Consider the following 21,042-nt stretch of genomic DNA (forward strand, 5'->3'; position numbering starts at 1 on the left):
ATCATGAAACTTGTGTGTGTTGGAGGAGGTGGGGGCGTTTACTTCATGTCCTCGGGCAGTATTTTCAGTCTTTCTGCCTAGTGCAGGCATGTCAAACAGGCATCTGGTGGGCTGCATGCGGCCCGTTCGAAATTTTTTGCAGCCTGCCACTACATTTTTATAAAAGAATAAAGTGCAGCCGGCTGGCCACTCAGAGTACGTGGCCGAGTGCAGATCACAGCCAGCCAACCAACCGCTCTGCGCATGGCACCTTAGCGACTTCTCACGTCCGGCCGGGCTGCTCTGCGCTGGGCGCTCCAGCACATACTCACGGCCAGCTGGGCTGCTCAGCGCTCCAGCAACTTCTCACGGCCAGCTGGGCCACTCTGTGCAGGCATCAAGCTGGCCGTTGTGCTCACACTGTCCCAGCGCCTGAGAAAGAAATGTGTGGCGTCAGGGGCTCTGGGACTCAGGCATTAGGTTGCGGGGGTTGGGAATGCCTGGCTCTGGGAGGCATTGAGTTAGAGGGGGGTGTGCCTGGCTGTGGGGGAGGGATGAGGCATTGGGTTAGAGTGAGGGGGGCTCTGGAGGAGTGGAGGGGATTGGGTTAGAATGGGGGTATGGCAGTGCCTGTCTCTGGGGGAGAGAAGGGGGATATTTTGTTAATATTTTGTTTTTTATTTATTTATTCCCAAATAAAATCACAAAATGTATATTAATTTTATATCAATAAATCTGTCAATTTTTTGCAATTGCCTGAATATTATATTTATGCAAAATCTCAAACTTACAAAGTATCTGAAATGTTCACAGAAACCTGTTCTATTTGATTAATCACGGTCTATACTTGTTTTTATTTCAACAAAACAACTTATGTATCATAAAAAATTACCTTAAATTTATATTTAAAATTAAAAATTATTTTTATGGGCAAATAATAATTTTACACATCAAATTATTGTAGTACAATAAAACAAGACCTGAAAAACTTTAAAATATATCTAAAATGTAATCTATAATAAATAATTATGACTTTCTGATAGAAGTACATTTTCTTTGGTGGCCCTGAAAGCTATCAGTTTTCGTTTGTGTGGCCCTCAGTAGGCTTTGAGTTTGATATGTTTGGCCTAGGGTGATCAGATCTCCTGTTTTTAAAGGGACAATCCCATGTTTAAGCCCTCCTGCAGGTGTCCTGATTGTTTCCTAAAAAAGAGCAAATCGTCCTGTATTTTCTGTCTCCCTCCTCCCATCAGTACTGGTAGGTCCTACTGCTGGCTGGATTTAGTCTCTGCCCACCTGCCCACCAGTGGTGAATGGCAGGGACCAATGACTGATGATGGGGGTGGGTGTGCAAGGCTAGTGGTGGGAGAAAATGCAGTATCGGGGGCTGATTGCCCCCTCCTGCTAGTTCATCAGTGCAGCCCCTTCTGTGTGCTGGCTCTTGGCCCTGTCCACCCCCATCCTGTTTCCAGCCAGCATAAGCTGTGAGCTGTGATGGCTGGTGAGCTAGGCAAGCACTGGGTGGCAGCCTGTTACATGTCCCTTCTGCTGCCCACTTATCAGTCCTTTATGTGATCCCTCTCTTGCTGTCCTCCTCTCCCACCTGTGCCTCTTCACTTCCATTCCTAGCTCCACTGTTTCTCCATATCCTGCTGGTGGGGCATCCCACTCCCAATGCTGTGTGGAGAATCAACCTCTAGTCACAGCACTCAGTTAACCAACAACCTGGCCAGCAGACTCTGTTCTTCCCGCATTGCCTCTGGCTAGGCTGGTGCCCAGAAATTCCCAAGACACTCTGTCCAGGGGTGCTGGCCAGGAGGAGCTGAGTGTTGCATGTACCAAAGCCCTGTGTAGAACTAGTATGGGGCATATCTCTACCCCTCAGCTAAACTCTGGAGTGGTATGGAGGGGGAAAGAAGGGGAAGCAATTTCCAGCCTGTTGATGCCTGAACCTGCAGGATCCACAGCAGCCCCCAAAGTGGGGGCTTAGCACCCTTTTCTCCCATGCCTCTCTCCCCCCAGGTCCTGCCCTTAGGGAGCATGGGGCTTCTTCATTGCCTAGGCACTCTCCACTGCTGAGCCACCTCTCTGGGGGTATGTCAAAACTACAGCACTAATTAGAACTAACTTAATTTGAATTAGTTAATTCGAACTAAGCTAATTCGAATTAGTGCATCTAGACCTAAAAACTAGTTCGAATTAGCACTTTGCTAATTCGAACTAGCATTTCCACATTGAGTGGACCCTGAACCAAGGTTAAGGATGGCCGGAAGCAGTGCAGGCAGGGCATCAGATTAGGGCTTAGAGCGTGGAGCTGCTGTCTCAGGCTAGCCGAGGGCTGTGCTTAAAGGGACGCGACCCCCACCCCGGACAGACAGTTTTCAGGGGTTCCCCACTTGCAAAGCAGTCCTGGCTTGGAGTGCCCTGAGTGCCCACACTCGGCACATCACAGCACTCGGCCATCAGCCTGGCTGCACTTGCCACAGGCTGCCATCCGGGGGGGGGGTGTCAGTCGGGGGGCTGCAGGAGAGCTTCCACACCGAGGACCCCGCATAGCCACCCCAGTCCTCTCCATCGGGGGCTCGTACCCCATTCCTCCCTCACCTCCTTCCACTTACCCCTCCCTAGCCCCCCTTCCTGATGTACAAAATAAAGGACATGTGTGTTCAAAAATAGAAACTCTCTTTATTGAACAAAACTCGGGGAGACTGGGAAAAGGAGGTGGGAGAGGGGAAGAGAGAGGCTGGGAGGGCAACTAAAATGATCAGGGGTTGGGAACAGGTCCCATATGAAGAGAGGCTAAAGAGACTGGGACTTTTCAGCTTAGAAAAGAGGAGACTGAGGGGGGATATGATAGAGGTCTATAAAAGCATGAGTGGTGTGGAGAGGGTGCATAAAGAAAAGTTCTTCATTAGTTCCCATAATAGAAGGACTAGAGGACACCAAATGAAATGAATGGGTAGCAGGCTTCAAACTAATAACAGAAAGTTCTTCTTCACAAAGCAAATAATCAACCTGTGGAACTCCTTGCTGCAAGAGGCTGTGAAGGCTAGAACTAGAACAGAGTTTAAAGAGAAGTTAGATAAAGTCATGGAGGTTGGGTCCATGGAGTGGTATTAGCCAGGGGGTAGAAATGGTGTCCCTGGCCTCTGTTTGTGGAAGGCTGGAGATGGATGGCACGAGACAAATGGCTTGGTCATTGTTTCGGTCCATCCCCTCCAGGGTCCCTAGTGTTGGCCACTGTCGGCAGACAGGCTACTGGGCTAGATGGACCTTTGGTCTGACCCAGTACGGCCATTCTAAGCTCAGGGGTCAGGATCGGGGGTCTCACTGGACCACCCTGATTTTCACGCAAACCTGCTCCTGGGTGGCCAGGCTGGCAGCTATCCTGCCCTAGACGGCCACGTTCCTGTGCCTAGTGCGGAGATCGTGGACGAGGTCCACAATGTCCGCAGTAGCCCAGGCGGGTGCCCGCCTCTTGCGGTCCCGGGCAAGCTCTCGGGAGCCGCCATCCTGGTCCCAGGAAGAGGGGGAGGGCTGGGGGGCATCGGGTGGCTGGCTCGATCCGTGCCAGGTGCAGGGTCTGCTGGCTGGGTGCTGGCAGGCTTGCACCTGGCACGGGCACCGTAGCCAGCCCGTGCCCCTTTAAGGGCTCCGGGGCCAGGAGGGGGGCAGACGAGTTTCCCTGGTGGTGCCCAGAGTGGCCCCCAGGGAAAGCTGGGGAGGGCTAGCCTCCCACTAGTTCGAATTAAGTGGCCACACAGCCCTTAATTCAAACTGCTTAATTTGAACTAGACGTTATTCCTCGTAGAATGAGGTTTACCTAGTTCGAATTAAGCGCTTCGCTAGTTCGAATTAAGTTTGAACTAGCAGTTTGTATGTGTAGCGCCTATCAAAGTTAATTTGAACTAACGTCTGTTAGTTCGAATTAACTTTGTAGTGTAGACATACCCTGACTGTGTTTGCTGAAGCCCCTGCAGTCAGGTTTCCTGGTCTTTTGTACACAACACATTCTTAGGGCTTACCCCACTTCCTGTCTCCCAGCTACAGTGCCTGCAGGAAGGGGGTAGGTTGGTGGTCAGCAGCAGCCTGGAGGTGTTAGCTGCCTCTCAGTGCTGTGCTGGCAGGAAGGGACAAGCTGTTTCAGCCACATAGTGGGAAGGCGTACGGGGTGGGGCGGGGGGATGTAGAGGGCAGAGAAGAGAAGAGCTCTTAAAAGAGAGAGAGAGAGTCCCTATGTGCCCCTGCACAAGTTACCTCAGGAAGATGCAGTGCCAGGCACTAGGAGAGGTAGGTCCATCCTGGGAGCTCAGACAGGCATTGAGGGCAGAGAGTGCTAGGCAGGGAAGGTTGTATTGGTCAGTCACCTCCTCCCCCCGATAGAGGTGTTTAGGGGTGTGAGTTTGTGACCTCTTCCCATGTGTGTGAGGAATGGGGAGGACTTTACCCTTCACTGTATGAACCCTAAAGTTTTGGAGATAAATAAAAAGAATCCAACTAAACAATATTTCTTTTTAACAGGGGATTGTTCAACTTGATGTTAATTTTAATATTTGTACAATTGATTACTGTTGAACTCATTTGAATACAAGTAGTTTTACCAGGTGTCCTGTATTCAATATAGGGAAATATGGTCACTATATCTCTACATGGTTCACTCATACAGGCAGGGCTTGGAAACAGCTAGTGCACATCTATATGCTTTACTGACACTTCTATGAAGCCACTCTCTTGTTCTGAAGGGTTTCAGTATTCATTTGAGGTGAGGGTGGGGGGGGGGGGAGAGAGGAATAAGGTTTTTTCATAGCCATAAAAAAACCAAACAATGTAAGTTAAATGTAAACAAATGAGAGATGAGTCTGCAGAAATCCTGGGACAATAACTTGGGGAGGTACAAACTGCCATATTCTTTTCAGTGATGGTCATTTAAACGTCAGCGCTGTAGTTGCTTCATTCCTCTTGTAAGAAAGAAGATGGAGAGTTACAGATCTGCACAATTTAGTGTGAGTACACTTTTGTGCCAAAAGAGAATGGAATTTGGTAGCTACCACCACTTGTTCTCGCTTCCCCCAAGTCAGGAAGTAGCCAAGCCCCAAAAGCCTAGTAAACGCAGTGGCATATTTGAACCCCACTAAGAGGGAGCCAAGCAGCAAAGGATCATGTTTTGAACATCTGAAAATACTGTGAGTGGACTCTCATGATGGCTCTTCATATGGATGGTGCTTATTTGCTGGTCAGAGCATAGAAGGGGTTCATTCTTTTCCCTATCCTAAGCACTGGTGCTGATGGCTGCATTTTAGTGGTACTGTCTAGTGACCCAGTTGTGAAATGCTTTTGAATGAAAGGTGTCATACAGACTTTATTATAGTTTTTATTTAAGATGGTATTTCCATGCCATGGGCCAAATGAGGAGCACGTTTAAGTACATCTAGAGTTGATCTTGGATTGTGTCACCTACACTTTTTCCAGTGCCCTCCACCTTGTAATGGTGCTGGCAGACCCTGAACAACCCCTTACAGTATGGCAATATGTTTTAGGTTAATAGTTTAGAAAAAGGAGATGACAGCATATGCTGAGTAAATGCCATGTCTCTTTAATACACTTCAGGCCAGGAAGCATTACCACGATTATGTCATAGTCCAGGAGTCATTACTACAATTGTTTAATTAGGTTCCAGGTTCAGGACTTCCAAACTCACATTCTGCACCTAAGTCTCTTAATCAGGCTTGTCAACAAATGCTCCAGGGAATAAATGCCTGTGCTAGGTATACAACTTACCAGTCTTCTATTTATCTCTCTCTCTGATTCTGCTTCCTCTTCCCATTTACAGTTCAGTCCCAAGGGTAGGGTGGGTCCTTACTGACTAACAGGCTGTAGGAGTATGGGGGGGGGTGAGAGGTGGGATGAAAAGAGATACAATGATGGAATGCTGGGGTGCTGGAGGGATCTAGGGGGTGGAAGTTGGGATGGGGAGGGGTGTAGTGAGGGGTATGAGTATGCAGTCCATTTGCCAACTCTCAGAGAATGGGATACATATATTTTTAAATCTTGAATGCCACTGAAGGGGTGACAGACAGACTGTACTTGCCGCAGCATGAGCCCCACTATATCAGGAGCATGAGGGCTGCCACTGGGCAGCATCTGTAAAGACGTGCAACACTGCAACCTCAACAGCCTCCTACTGTATTCTTGAGTGGTGTTCCTCCCCTGCCCTGACCCAGCCAACGGGAGCTGTGCGTATAGGCAGGTGGCAGGACAGCACAAGGACACTCCCATCCTTGGTATCCCGAAGGCTAGGAGCTCGACATGCAGGCTGGGCTTCTTTCCTGTGGTCTGTGAAGCCACTCTTAGGGAGCCTGCCAGCCCTGCCCAGGGCTTCTGGGCCCAGAGCTGCTCATTAACCCTTAATTCACCACCAATGTGTGGCTTGTGCATTCTGGCATCTGATGAGGAGCGACATGGAGCAACCATTGATATGGTGCAGTCTCTCATGGTGAGCCCCGATAAAAAAGCAGGATCTGGATTTCCAGATCAAGAGCCCTGAGAAATGTTCAGCTGAGGAACTGAGCTGGAGAAATGTAAGAGAGGTGAACAGTCAGGCCTAAAGAAGGCAGACATTGGCTTAAGTTTTCTACTTTTGTTTTAGAATTCTGTTGGTGGATTCAGAGCACAGCCCTGTGAGTTATGGATCTGGAAGAACCATAAACATAAGGAGACTCTGATATGAAGGCCTGGAAAAAGCTACAGTAGGAGGAAGTCTAGGGAAACATCAGCAAAGAATCTGATAGAACAGCCCTTGGCTCTAGGATCCCAGGGTAGACGGTGGACATGGGCTTGTCTAACAACCCCGGGGAAGGTGGAGTGAAGTTGTTGACATGACGCAAGAAAGACTATTCAAAGCCTTTAGAAAGAGATGTAAGGACTATGGGGCCAGAAGAGGAAGCCTACAATCAGATGTAAAGACTAGAATTTGCAAATATTAGTAAACCTTGGGTTTATAATGAAATTTGAGCGCACGTGACTTTCATTTGATTTGAACTTCGTTCATCTAAGTATTATGTAGCTTTTGAATATATAAAAAAGTCGTTAAGACAGGAAGTGTTACAAGTAGAGTCTGGTGGGAACTTTTTCAACTAACTTAAGAAAAATTGAAATATGCTTTTTTGTCAAAACTAAAATGCTTCACAAAGAGAGATGTGATATGGAAAAATCTTTGCCATCAAAATTATTTTGTAGAAACAAAAGATGAACAATTATGAATTTTAAGAAATAATTGATTTTCAAAAGACCAAAACTAGAGCTTGTGCCTCAGTTTCTGTATGCCTTAAAAAGCACAATACCAGGAACCTGAAGACCAGCTTTCTGTTCCCTCCTCTGTCTTCCATTTGCTGTGTGAGCTTGGATACATAACTTTGCCTTGGTCTCCCCACCTGTAAAATTGAGCTATAATGTGCTTTGATATTATATAGCTGAAAGGCACTCTGTACATGTTAATTATCTGTATTGTAGTAGAGTATTCAGGTTTGGAGTCCTTCCCCCTTGTACTAGGCTCTGTACAAACAGTGAAGAGTGGATCCATATTCTGAAGAGTTTACAGTCTCTGAGGTTATTAATTACCTATCAATTAACCTGAAGTGCTTAATTAAAATAATTGCCTAGTTATTCATCAAGATGTCAATAAACTGAGCTGGGATTTGGTTTGTTAACTTGAATAAGTGTTTTTGCATGATTAATGGAAGTGGGATTATTGGCCCTATAAGCTTTTTAAGCAGTTATTGTAGGACTTTTCTTGTTTGGAAAGACCCCAGTCAACTGGTTGCTTGAATTGCTCCTGAAATATTTTTTGTAAATAGCAGCATCATTGGAAGGCATAGTTAGTATTGAAATGTTATTCAGAGTCTCCTTTCTCTCAAATTACATTGCTATGAGTAAAATTAAATCAGACTGCATCAATTTATTTTAAATCTCTGCAGGGAAACGAGCCATAGGATTCTTAAATTGAAATAACAGAATTCCACAGAAAAGTCTCTTTAATACCCTGACAAACATCTGTCAAAAGAAATAAGAGAACTGGATGGCTCAGTGAATTGGTAATAACTTTAAAGGGAGCACTTTTAATATCTGTCACTTGTTAAAACCGTCATTCCCAGGTTAACAGTTAATAGAACTGAGCAAATAACTTGCCCAACACATTTATCTTCTCTTTTCCAATTGCATTATACTTGCAAGCAGATTATGATTTTTTTTGACATTTGCTGAGTTGTATCAGTTGTAATTGGTTTGATAAGTCACATGGTATGGTCTTCTTTCTTTGGATGGTGACAGTATACACACTCCCAGTATGAGATATAATGGAACTTTGACATTTGATTTGTGTGAAAATGTGTGCCATTAAAGTTAACTCCTTGAATGTGTACAGAAAATGAACAAAATAAGTATGTGTGTGGTGTCTGTGTGGAGGGGGTACGGAATATGAGAGAAGGAAATTCCTTCAAAAAGTTGAGTGCTTTTTGTTCAGTATTCACCCAACTCTAGCAGAGAGCAACAGAAAGTCATTAGCATGTGAAGGTTGTCTGCTGTCTACATTCATGTTCATCATTTTACTTTGAGTGCTGATCTATGTACTGATCATCTTAAATCATTATTTAGTCAGTGGACAGGTGTGTACATCACAAAAAAGCATCATGTTCAGAGAGTCTCAGAAGAGAAGCCAGGTATTGAGTTACCCCTATTGAACTCTATTCTTATCTGTACTGTCTCCCCTCCCAGTCTGGTATAGGACAGATGTCAGTTACAACACTTAATGAGCTACGATGATGAGAGAGATATCAGAATCTATACAGTATAGGAATAGAACCTGGAAGTCTTAAATATTTGGTGGTAATCAGAGACCAATTCAGTCTGTGACAGTATTAAGGGATGTTTCCACAGTGCACTTCACTAGTTGGGAAATCTTTGTAGATGATTCCCAGTGAGCACAATTATTCCATGGGAAGGTCTACTCAAAGATGGGGAGGGCAGTGCCATTTTAGTAGCACACAAAATTAATCTTAAGTGCCTGCTGTGTAGCGTCTAAACTGCTTCACTGTTCCTATAAGGCTTTCATAGCACAGGATAGGAAGCTTAAAATCTGCTTAGCTCTTTCTGCCTGTGACTTACCTCACCAGCAGCTTTGCAGGACTCCCGTCTGGTAGTTGGGAAGCCAACTCAAATGGGATGGCAAGCTTTGTGTCAGACCACTTTGCTTAGTTGGCTTCGTAGTTGGGAAGCCAACTCAAATGGGATGGCAAGCTTTGTGTCAGACCACTTTGCTTAGTTGGCTTCTACTGTGTAGTCCCATTTTGGGCTTGCTTTGTTATCTTTTAGTGTCTTAACCACTACATTCTAATAAAGAAGGGAGAACACAGCATAACAAACAGTGGTATTTTTCCTTTTCTCTTTATAAGTGTATTCCAAATCAATTAAGCATTGTATTATTCCAAGAGCTACTAATTACAAGTTGTCAATTATAACCAATTAAGGAAATCATGTAGATTGGCTTGAAATCAGTGTTCCCTGCAAGCTTTGTGCTTGTGGGGCCACTCAGGAGAGATTCAAATGCCACCCGGCTAATTAGCAGAGCACCCACAGCTAGCTTTTTTGTTTCTACTGGAGGTGCACATCTGTACATGCTTTGGTGCATATAAAACATTTATTCTACACATGAATGGGAAAACTCTGCATATGGATAGAAAAGATTAGAGGGAACATTGCCGGAAATTACTGAGAATTATATTGTCAGCAGCTGATATAGCCCCAAAATTGCAGAATTATTAGTATATTACACTTTTCCCCAAAGCTGCTGGCAGGGATGAAAAATTAGACTTAATTCCCTGGTGGAATACACTGCTGATATTTCTTTCTCCAAAAGCAAAGCCCTGTAAATGTAACCACTACCAGGCAGATTTGAATCTGGGACCTCTAAAGCAGAGTATAGGAGCCTCTACCCTCTGAGCTAAAAGCTAGCTGACACCTAGCCTATGCTGTAGGGGTGTCTTGGTCTTAACTGTTGCTGTGGTCTAGGTACCACTTGAATTGCTCAGTAACCACACTTGGGCTATGTCTACACTCACAGCTTCTTGCGCAAGTATGGCCATTCTTGTGCAAGAATCCTCAGAGCGTCCACACTGCCTGTCCGCTCTTGCACAAGGAAATTTACAGTAAGAGAGGGCTTCTTGCGCAAGAGCTACGCTCTTTTTTAACAGGTATAAGCCCTCTTGCGCAGGAGCTCTTGCGCAAGAGGGCAATGTGGACGCTCGGAAGGGGTTTCTTGCACAAGAAAGCCCTATGGCTAAAATGACCATCAGAGCTTTCTTGCGCAAGAGAGCGTCCATACTGCCATGGATGCTCTTGCGCAAAAGCACAGCTCACACATGGCAGTGTGGACGTTTTCTTGCGCAAGGCTTCTTGCACAAGAATCCTTGCACAAGATATTCTTGCGCAAGAAGCCGTCAGTGTAGACATAGCGTAGGTGTGTGGGTTACATAAACACCTACAAAAACCCAATTTTGGGCAGAAGCCTTTGGGGTGGGGCAAGCTACATACTACTTTGTTTTTAACCTTACACTAGGCCTCTGTGTTTTAGGGTTAGGTCACCATTTATACCTCTTCTATTCATCTCCTTATTTCGGTCCTTAGTTGGATTTGTTGTCAGTGAGGAATGCCTTTGTGGCAGATGTTGAGATGTTGCCGGTGGCAGATATTGAGATGTTGCTGATGGCAGCAACACTAATACTGCATTAGAGAGTCCTGGTTAGGTAAAATGGTGTTAGACTTCACCCGTGGAATGTTGTTGCAGTGCAAAGACATTTGCTCGGAGGCACTATGTGCATTCTCTGAGCAAGTGATGTGTTCAGCTTTGTTTTCATTGAAAGCAAATATAATAGTAACACTTTGCTTTTCTATAGCACTTTACAGCAAAGTTCTTTACAAATACTAGAGTGTGAAATTCACCCTGCTGTGGAAGGCTAGCACCACCAGATCCTCTGCCATGCTTAAGCCTTGCAGTTGGATGCTACTAGAGGTATAGCCCCGGGGAATATAAGGTGTCCGTGCCAGTGCTGCATAAGCCAACACAGAGAGCAGGCATTTATATGGATCCAGTGCTTCACAGAGGGGCTGTGGTTGCTATTCAAATTCAAGCTGAAACAAGTCATGCTGGGCTATAGCACTGTACATTGCCACAGCCAGAAGGGAGGATTTTGTCTTCTGTATCTTCATCACAACCTGAACTTCACCCATTAATTATTTTGTACTTGTGATAGTGCCCACAATGTGCTACGGTGTTGTTCAAAGACAATAGAAGGCACAATCCTTGTCTCCGGAAATTCACCCCCCTGACAGCCAGATTTTCAGAAAATCTCAGGTTCAGATTTTCTAGTGCTCAGTGCCCACAATTACGGCCAGATTTTCAGTAGAACTCCAAACTCAACATGTGAAAATCTGGTCACTTATTTTGCTGCTAAATTGATGCTTAGAACTTCACATAACCACTTCTTGCCCTAAAGGACACAGCAGATAGAGATGGAGAGCAGTGGAAAGTGGCACAATCAGGTAAGTGGGTGGATGGTGATTAGTCATGCAATAATAATGCAAAGTTCTAATGGTACAAAAGGTTTTTTTTTTGGAGGGGGCTATATGTATAGACACTCCCAAATCACTTACATCACACCTATGCCTATTACAACCTCCCCCTTTTCGCATAACGTGTGCTTCCTCCTTCCGTTAAACCATCACACCCCTTTCCACTTCACATAAATGAATGGGTAACATATGTGGCTAATACTGATTACTTCATTGTTTCCTCTTGCATATTCCTTCCCCACATGCACAGCTCCATTACCTTCCCCTAAGCAGTCAGTGTAGTTGAAATCACTTCAGAGTTTGTTGTGTGTGCCTTTTTTTGAGATGTAGAAGCAAATGATACAAACTCATTTCCCTCAGGAACTTCTATTTGGAGACTAGCCCAGGCTTTAGTGGTGGAAGATCAATGTATTTTCCACTGTTGGGATGCTCACCTTTCAGTCCTTTCACACTTTTAAATAGGAAAGTCTTTGGATATTAGTTTTTCAATGAGGTGAGTGGGCCATTGAAAAGAAAAACCACTTCTGAAGAAGCAAACCTGTTTGTTATGTCTTCTGCACTGAGGCTACATCTAGACTACATGCCTCTTCCCACAGAGGAATGTTAATGAAGGACTTTGAAATTGCAAGTGAAGTGCTGATTTGCAAATTTTGCACTTCATTTGCATAATGGATTCCGATCGCTTTTTCGAAAAAGGATTTTTCAAAAAAAAAAAAAAAAAAAACCACCAAAACCCCGTGGTCTAGATTCGGCTCTTTTGAAAAAAAACCAACCCTTTTTTGAAAGAACCTGTAACCCTTTTTTCAGGCATTAGGGTTCTTTCGAAAAAGGTGTTTTTTTTTTTCAAAAGAGCTACATCTAGACTGCTTTTTTTTAAATCCTTTTTTGAAAAAGTGATCAGAATCCATTACGCAAATGAAGTTTGAAATGTGCAAATCAGCGCTTAATTTGCAATGTCGAAGTCCTTCATTTACATTCCTCTGTCAAAAGAGGAATGTAGTCTAGAAGTAACCTGTGATTAGTTTGATCAGTCAAAACTGAATGTGGACCTCTCCTCAGGGCACCCTGATTCTCAATGGTGCTCTTTATTCCTTCTGCTTCCTGGGCTGGATAACCCTTAGAACCAGGACCCTAGTGCATTGTCTACACTGGCGCGATCTTACACCAAAGCGGCCATTCTTGTGCAAAAACTTGCTGCCTGTCTACGCTGGCTGTGTGTTCTTGCACAAGTACACTGACGTTCTACTGTATAAAATCAGGGCTTCTTGCGCAAGAACTCTGATGCTTCCTCTCAGGAATAAGCCCTCTTGTGCAACTGTTCTTGCGCAAGAGGCCAGTGTAGACAGGCAACATAAATTTCTTGCGCATGAGAGCCCTATGGTTAAAATGGCCATCAGAGCTTTCTTGCGCAAGAGAGCTTCTACACTGGTATGGATGCTCTTGCGCAAAAGCACATCTCTTGTGCAAAAGCACATGCCAGTGTAGACGCTCTCTTCTGGAAGAGTTTTTGCACAAGAACTCTTCCTCAAAAGAGTTCTTGCGTAAGAAGCTGCCAGTGTAGACGTAGCTTCGGTTCTTAGTACTGGGGCAGGGAGAACCTAGCTGTTGCTGAGGGTTCAGTTGGCTCAGAGTCCAGGTAAGTACACCAGAATCTTAGGGCTCAGTCGCTATTGTAGATCTAGGATTCTAGCTCCATCTCAGGAGTGACAATGGTCACTGACTCCTTCTGCTATCTGGAGCACATCTAAAGCTGCTTCTCCCCTGTTCCCGACAGCATGATTCCTTGCAATCAGCTCAGGATTTCTTCTTGTATCTCAACTGTTTGTAGGCTTTCAGGCTGCCATGCAGGCATGCCAGTGAGGGCCTAGGTCTGTGGTGTTTTGAAGAATGTGTTGGAATTGCAAGCTATCACTTGAAGCAATTGCATGTGTGCAGGGGAGCGGGTGTGGGAGGGGGAGGAGGAGGAGGTGTGTGGTTGAGGTGAGGGGAGGGTGGTGAGTCCTGGTTAGAAAGCTCTGTAGAAAGGTGTCCAATCAGTCAGTAAGAAACCAGCAGAAAGCAAAGTGGGATGAGTTGTGCCTTAGGGAACAGCATGTTTTTCTCTGTCTCTGTGTGTTTTGAGTTCTTTTGTGTCATCCTTCTGAATTCTCAGAAGTAAGGTGTTACATTGCAACCTTCCAGCAAGAGTGTTTATTTTATGGTGTGAACATAATCAGATCCACCTCCTCCCAGCCTGTCTGTATCCCTCCAGGCCAGGCAGGCAGTCTCAGTTCATATTCCAGTCTCATTTTCAGGGCTGTTTTGTGGGAGCTGCCCCTTGGAGCTTCCCTAACTGGCAAGGGGTGATGCAAACTTTGCAAAAGATTGTGTTTTTTAATTGCTTCAGAAGGGACATACCAAGTGTATAGATCAGTGCCGCAGAAGAGCTGTCTGAGTAGGTTTGGTGGAATTTGAATTTTTCCTAATTTTGGTTATTTTTCTTTTTTTAATTTTTTAAAGAGTATTTATTTATTTGCTAGAAGTTAAGGGAGGGGCTACAATTGGGTAAGGGCAGGACTGACAGCAGAGCTGCAGGAGGTTATCTGCATAGCTGAAGGGCCCAAGACCCTGGGGTGGAAGGTGCAGCGGGTGGCTGTGGTCCTGGCAGCAGAGCAGAGCTATCCCATTGGGAGGGAGTGGAGAGACAGGCCATCCTGTTGCCAAATGGCTTCATTTCCCAGGCAGGAGCCATTCTGCAGTGGGGTGATCAAGCCTGAGGTTGGGGTCTTGTTGTTCTCCTTGTGGCTCTGGCTAGAGGTTCTACTCTGCTCCCTCAGTTCCCAGAACCACAATGTTCCTTGCAGCAACAGGGATCAGATATCAGTGCTGTGGCCATGCAGACAGTTCTTTGCAGCTTTGCTGGCAACTGAGTAAGGGCCCATGTGGGGATGGAAAGGGGACTCTGTACTGCTGCATGGCACAAGGCAGCAGGTTAAACTCCCTAAAATTACGTTTACACTGCACCGCTCTTGCGCAAAAGCCTATGCAAATGAAGTGCAGATTAGCATATTGCCACGCTTCATTTGCATAATTAATTAGAGCCATTTTTGCACAAGAGGCTTTTGCGCAAAACCCCCCTCTTCTGCACGAGCCATTCTTCCTGAAAAAACTGAGAAAAGTCTACAGAGCTCCATTTTGCGCAAAAGCCTCTTGTGCAAAAATGTCCCCTAATTAATTATGCAAATGAAGCATGGCAATATGCTAATCCACACTGAGAGTAGGCAACAATGAGAAAAATCTTGGAGAAGAGCTAGATGACCTAACAAGGGCCCAGTGCATTTTGTTCCCTACTGTACATTCCTACAGGTTATTTATTCCCAAAACCTGCTTTAGACCCCTATCCAGACAACACCAGAACTGACTTTAGTGGAAGTAGGATCAGACTTTTAGCAGGCAAAGCTGTCTTACCCATGATCAGTCAGGGAAGGTTTCATGTTCTTACTTGGCACATAGAACAAAATCTCCAGATCCATGCATTCAAGTAATCAACTACTTAATTCTTAGCCACAAATACATGATTAAAGCAATGTATCCAGAATATATACATAAAAAAGTTCTTAAATCAATGTGGTCCACACAGTGTGCATCCAGATAGTATCAATATCTTACATTTCATTCTTTTGCCCTGCCCTAACCTGCTTGCCCATGAGTAGTTGGGGTTTTGTAAGGTTAACTCTTACTCTGTTGTTAAATGTCTCCTGTGTAAGCCCCGCTGTACTAATGCAAAGCTTGGCTAGTCTGTTCAGGAAAGTGCAGAAGATTTTCCAAGCCTTGGCTGTGGCAGCTTGGCTCTTAGAGAGGTTAAAGGCAGTGCAGAAGCTGACATTTAATGCAGCTGTTAACATTAGTGTCTTCTCCTTGTTTCACTATGAGGCTCATCCAAACAAACAGGATCTTGCTTTCCCCACAGGCATCCTCTCACTGGGAAAAGGCCTGTGTCAAAACACACTCATCCCTTTGAGGGCTGCATATTTGCCAATAAAGTGTGTGCCTGTGTGAATGGAGATTCATCATTGCTTTTAATGAGGCAGATTAATTCACCTTCAATGTGGTTTAATGAACAAACATTGCCCTGGGAAAAGCCCATTCTGATAGTGGCTTATTTTGAAACACAATAAGGGATTAATAGAAATGGGATTTTGTTTTGCATTTGCTAATACACCCTTCCCTGTTCTTGTGCACTATGTTTGTCTTATAATAATGCAACTTGTAATGCCTGTGAAATGAATTCATTTATTCCCATGCAGCCAATCAAAACTATTATATGTAGAGCTGGTAGTAATGCTTATGTTGAGGTTCCTTGGCATTACAAGACTATATTTTCAGTTGCTTATAACTTTGTCAGCCTTAAATTATTGAGGCTGAAATTTTCTGTATGGGGTAGCTGCCTCATGCAGAACTTTTTTTTTGGGGGGGGGGAGGGGGGCGAACGTCCCCTAAAATGTCAGAGCCCTATCTGAGAAAGGTGGGGGCGAACGTCCCCTAAAATGTCAGAGCCCTATCTGAGAAAGGTGAGGGAAAAATACATGTTTTCTTTTCTATATTTTTAAAAAGAACACCTCTCCCCTCATTCTTACAGTGGTTTCACTAAGAGGCTCTCATCTCTCCCCGCTTTGGAGCAGGGATTTGAAATTTGTCAGGATGAGTTGCCCTGGTGTTAGTTGCCTTGTGCTGTTTCTGTGAAAATTCACCCAAATTTGATCAAGTTATAAGCCTCTGAAAATTGCAGTTCACACATGATTGGCAGAGCCTTGGTAGGTTCTGGCAGCTGGATTTTTAAATTCCATCTGTTTAAGGTATCACCCATCCCTTCATAAGTCCTGTTTGCTGACTGTACTACACCATCCTCACGATCACTGAGCATGCTCCAGTGCAGGGCTGCAGGGGCTGAGTAGGACATTCTTTGTAATACAGGCAGTCCCCGGGTTACGTACAAGATAGGGACTGTAGGTTTGTTCTTAAGTTGAATCTGTATGTAAGTCAGAACTGGCGTCCAGATTCAGCCGCTGCTGAAACTGATCAGTTTCAACAGCGGCTGAATCTGGACGCCAGTTCTGACTTACATACAGATTCAACTTAAGAACCCCAGGCATCCCCAAGTCAGCTGCTACTGAAACTGATCACTGGCTGATTGCAGGAAGCCCGGGGCAGGGGCTTCCTGTAGTCAGCCACTGGTCAGTTTCAGCAGCGGCTGACTTGGGGACGCCTGGGGCAGAGCAGCTGGGGTGCTGCTGGGTTGGTCCAGTAGCGCCGCCGCTCCTCGGCGCTACTGGACCAACCCAGCAGCACCCAAGCTGCTCTGCCCCAGGTGTCCTGATTCAGCCACTGCTGAAACTGACCAGCAGTGGCTGAATCAGGACACCTGGGGCAGAGCAGCTGGGGTGCTGCCGGGTTGGTCCAGTAGCGCCCAGAGCGGCGCTACGGGACCAACCGGCAGCGCCCCAGCTGCTGTGCCACAGGCGTCCAGAGCAAAGCCGCGGAGCACGGGGGCAGCGGGACAGCCCAGACGCGCTGTGGCTGTCCTGCTGCCCTCGGGCTCCGTGGCTTTGCTCTGCTTTGCTCCCCGTCTCCCTGGTGTGCAGTTACGAACGGGGCACTCTCCCTGCCCGCTGCCCGTATGTTCCGCCGCTTTGCTCCCCGTCTACAGACCAGGGGGACGGGGAGCAAAGCAGAGCAAAGCTGCGGAGCACGTCAGACGCGTCAGGGCTGTCCGCTGCCCGCGTGTTCTGCCACTTTGCTTCCTCTCCCTGGTCTGCTGGAGACCAAGGAGAGGGCCCCGTTCATAACTGTGGATCCGACATAAGTCGGATCCGCGTAACTCGGGGACTGCCTGTACCTCCTTGTGACTGCAAGGGACTGTGATGCCAGGCACAGAATTGGGAGCTGGGATAATGGATTCTGCCACACGGAGCTCTTCTTCAGGTCCTCTGAGCTCTGTAATGGCTTGAAAGCTTGTCTCTCACCAATAGAAGTAAGTCCCATAAAACATTGCCTCATTCACCTGGTCTCTCTTACCTGATGGGACTGATACAGTTACAACTGCACTGCACTAGGGATAGTGGCTATGTCTACACTGCAGAGCTTTTCCGGCATTCCAAGGAACACGTCTGCTTTTCTGAAAAAAATGTCAGTACAGTGGACGTGTTTTGTTGGCATCCCTGTAAACTTTTTCATGAGGAACAAGGGATGGCCCTGTGTAGATGGGCCAAAAGCCTCTTTCAGAAGAAAAGTGGAAAAAGATACGCAAATTGCAATTCGCAATTTGCGTATCTTTTTCCTACTTTCCTTTGTAGTGTAGACAGAGCCAGTGTCTCTCTTGTGCACTTAATGCCTCCCCTGCTGGCACCCAGATGACCAAGATCAGTGAGACCCATGCTCTGAGTATATAAAATGGTACAAAATGCTGCGTACTCTCAAAAAAATCAGGTCCTTGGCCTCTCATATGGGAAACTTGAAATGAGTTGACATTTTTGGCCTTACTTCTGTGCTTCAGTTCCTCATGTGTAAATGGGAATAAAGCCACAGCACCACATTTGGGCATTGTGTAGATAAATTATAAATATATAGGACTCTGATACTATGTCTAGAGCACCACAGGAAAAAAAAATAAAGCAATTAATAATTCTGTATTCTGTGCAGGGTTTGATGTGCTGAAAGTAGTACATGGGACCGAACACTGAATGATGACAATGAAGAGAACTATTGAATGGCTGCCCATTCAATGAGAACCAACTGTCCTCTACACTGAGGCTGAATCTAGACTGGCATAATTTTGCGCAAATACTTTTAACGGAAAAGTTTTTCCGTTAAAAGTATTTGCGCAAGAGAGCATCTATACTGGCATGTGCCTTTACGCAAAAGATTTGCTTTTGCGCAAAAGCATCCGTGCCAGTGTAGACGCTCTGTTGTGCAAGAAAGGTCTGATGGCCATTTTAGCCATCAGGCTTTCTTGCGCAAGAAATTAACGTTGCTGTCTACACTGGCCCTCTTGCACAAGAATACTTTTTGCACAAGATTTTGGGCAAAAGCAGGTGCTTTTGCGCAAAATCATGCCAGTCTAGATGCAGCCTGAAAGAGTCCCTATAGTAATAACTGTATATGGTCATGTAATCAAAGACTGTATCATAATTAAGGATGTGAATGGGTAACCGGTTAACTAATTAAATGGGATTTTACATCCTTAATCATAATACATATGCACAAAGAGACTAAATTAAGGTGGCACAGGCAACCTGAAGTCAGGTATTTAGATCAAAGGTCTCCAAAGTGTGGGGCATACCCTTTATAGGGACATGGAGGAATGTACAGGGCATCACAGCAAGGCCTTGGCCAGCCCACTGAGGGGTAGGCAGGGGGGAGAACTACCCAGCTTTGCTCCACAACTAGCTGCAGCCCAGGCCACACGCCCATTTCACCTGGCTCTGCTCCCAGCCCACACCCAACCTCTGATCTTGCCAGGGGCTGTGCTCCTTGATCCATCCCCAGCCTTGGGCCCTGGCTGGTACTCCATTTCCAGCCCTCATCCCTGCCCCTTTCACAGCCTTTGACATCAGACACAGCCACAGCCTCAGCCGTGGCCGCAGCCCCAGTGCTGCCCTAGCTGCACCCTCAACCTTGGCTCTCTCACCTCTATCGACAGCCCTGCCCCCAGCCCACGTGGAAGGGGCAGGAGTGAGAGGGGGCATGATCCAGAAAATTTTGGAGACCACTGGTTTAGATCATCAGTCAATGAGACATCAAATAACTCAGCTAAAATGATTCTTATATGGTTCTAACTAAAGTCAGCTTATCACAAATACAGAATATAGGAAGTCAAGATTGCTCTAATTTACTCTTCCAGGGATGCAAGTCACAGCGGTCCTGTTCCAAATTGGTCATAATTTCATGTTTTAGTTTTACCTTTTTTCTATAATATTCAGTTAGCTACACACGTAGCATCATCCAATCACCATCAAAGGTCATCCTTGCAGTCAACAGTCTAGACAGCATTGATTCCATTATGTCCTAATAGATGCAAGTTTTCAACTTACAAAACATTGTAACAGCTGTGGCCTATTCAACACCCGTCTATCTTGTGTGGCTAGCTGCATAACACTTCTTTATCAATCATTTCATTTTGTTCTTTGCAGTTGGAACACCCTGTGCATCTGCAAGACTTTTTTCTTTCTTGTGGTTTTGAAAGAAAATCTTATACCTGTACTGTTCAAATAGTTGAGCCAATCACAAGCACAAAAACAACCATAAACTGCTGTAAAAATCAGTTATGCCATAGATCCCCCTTCTGTTTCTTTGAGGGCAGGGCACCTGCTGCTTAAATTTAATATGCTCAAAGCCAAATATATTGTTTGTTTCCTTTGACACAACCATTAGGGATGCTGGGAGCTCTCTGCATGGCAACATTCCTTTCAAATGAAATGTAAAAACCTCATGATCAGTTGTTGTTACTAAAGATCCCATGTCTCCTTTTTAGATAAATGAGAGTGTAAATCTGAAATTCTAGTTTGGGAAATCACATTGTGTAGTAATTGTAAATCCATCTTTGCAGTGACAAGTGGGCATGGAAATCTTCAGTTTCCTAAACTGTTTTGTAGTGCTGCAGTGTATTTTTAAACTCTCTCTCCATTTCATTCCAGAGGTGATTGCATTTCAGTAAAACTCATCATTTTTATAGCCCTTTATATACTTGAAGCGCTGTGCAGATACTAATTCTTGCAATATCTTTGCAAGGTAGGAGAGAGAGAGCGAGAGAGAGCATTATTATTCCCATTTTACAGATGGGGAAATTGAGACTAAAAGGTGAAACGACTTTTCTCAAAAAACAGAGAGGTTGCAGCAGAGCTGGGATTAGAATTCAGGACTAGGGTTGCCAGGTGTCTGGTTTTGAACCGGACAGTCTGGTTTTTGAGCTTTCTGTCCAGGAAACAAATTTAGAAAATACCAGACATATAAATGTCCGGTATTTTCTAATTAAATAAGTTTTATTATTATCATGAGTATCAGTACGTAGTTGCATAGGGTATGTCTACACTACAGAGTTAGTTCGAACTAACAGACGTTAGTTCGAACTAACTTTAATAGGCGCTACACTAGCGCTCCGCTAGTTCGAATTTAATTCGAACTAGCGGAGCGCTTAGTTCGAACTAGGTAAACCTCATTTTACGAGGATTAAGCCTAGTTCGAACTAGCTAGTTCGAATTAAGGGCTGTGTAGACCCTTAATTCGAACCAGTGGGAGGCTAAGGCTTCCCAGGTTTCCCTGGTGGCCACTCTGGCCAACACCAGGGAAACTTGTCTGCCCCCCTCCCGGCCCTGGACCCCTTAAAGGGGCACGGGCCGGCTACGGTGCCCGTGCCAGGTGCAAGCCTGCCAGCACCCAGCCAGCAGACCCTGCACCTGGCACGGA

The 21,042-nt window shown here is 45.4% G+C and overlaps 1 protein-coding gene across 1 annotated transcript in view; it reads left to right on the forward strand.

Annotated features, from left to right (window-relative positions):
• KCNK10 (potassium two pore domain channel subfamily K member 10) overlaps positions 1–21,042 on the forward strand; it is a 114,521-nt gene that overhangs the window by 17,180 nt on the left and 76,299 nt on the right. The window lies entirely within an intron of this gene.

This window comes from Pelodiscus sinensis, chromosome 5, assembly GCF_052426305.1.
Source record: "Pelodiscus sinensis isolate ZL-2025 chromosome 5, ASM5242630v1, whole genome shotgun sequence".
In the NCBI taxonomy this organism is placed as follows: domain Eukaryota; kingdom Metazoa; phylum Chordata; order Testudines; family Trionychidae; genus Pelodiscus; species Pelodiscus sinensis.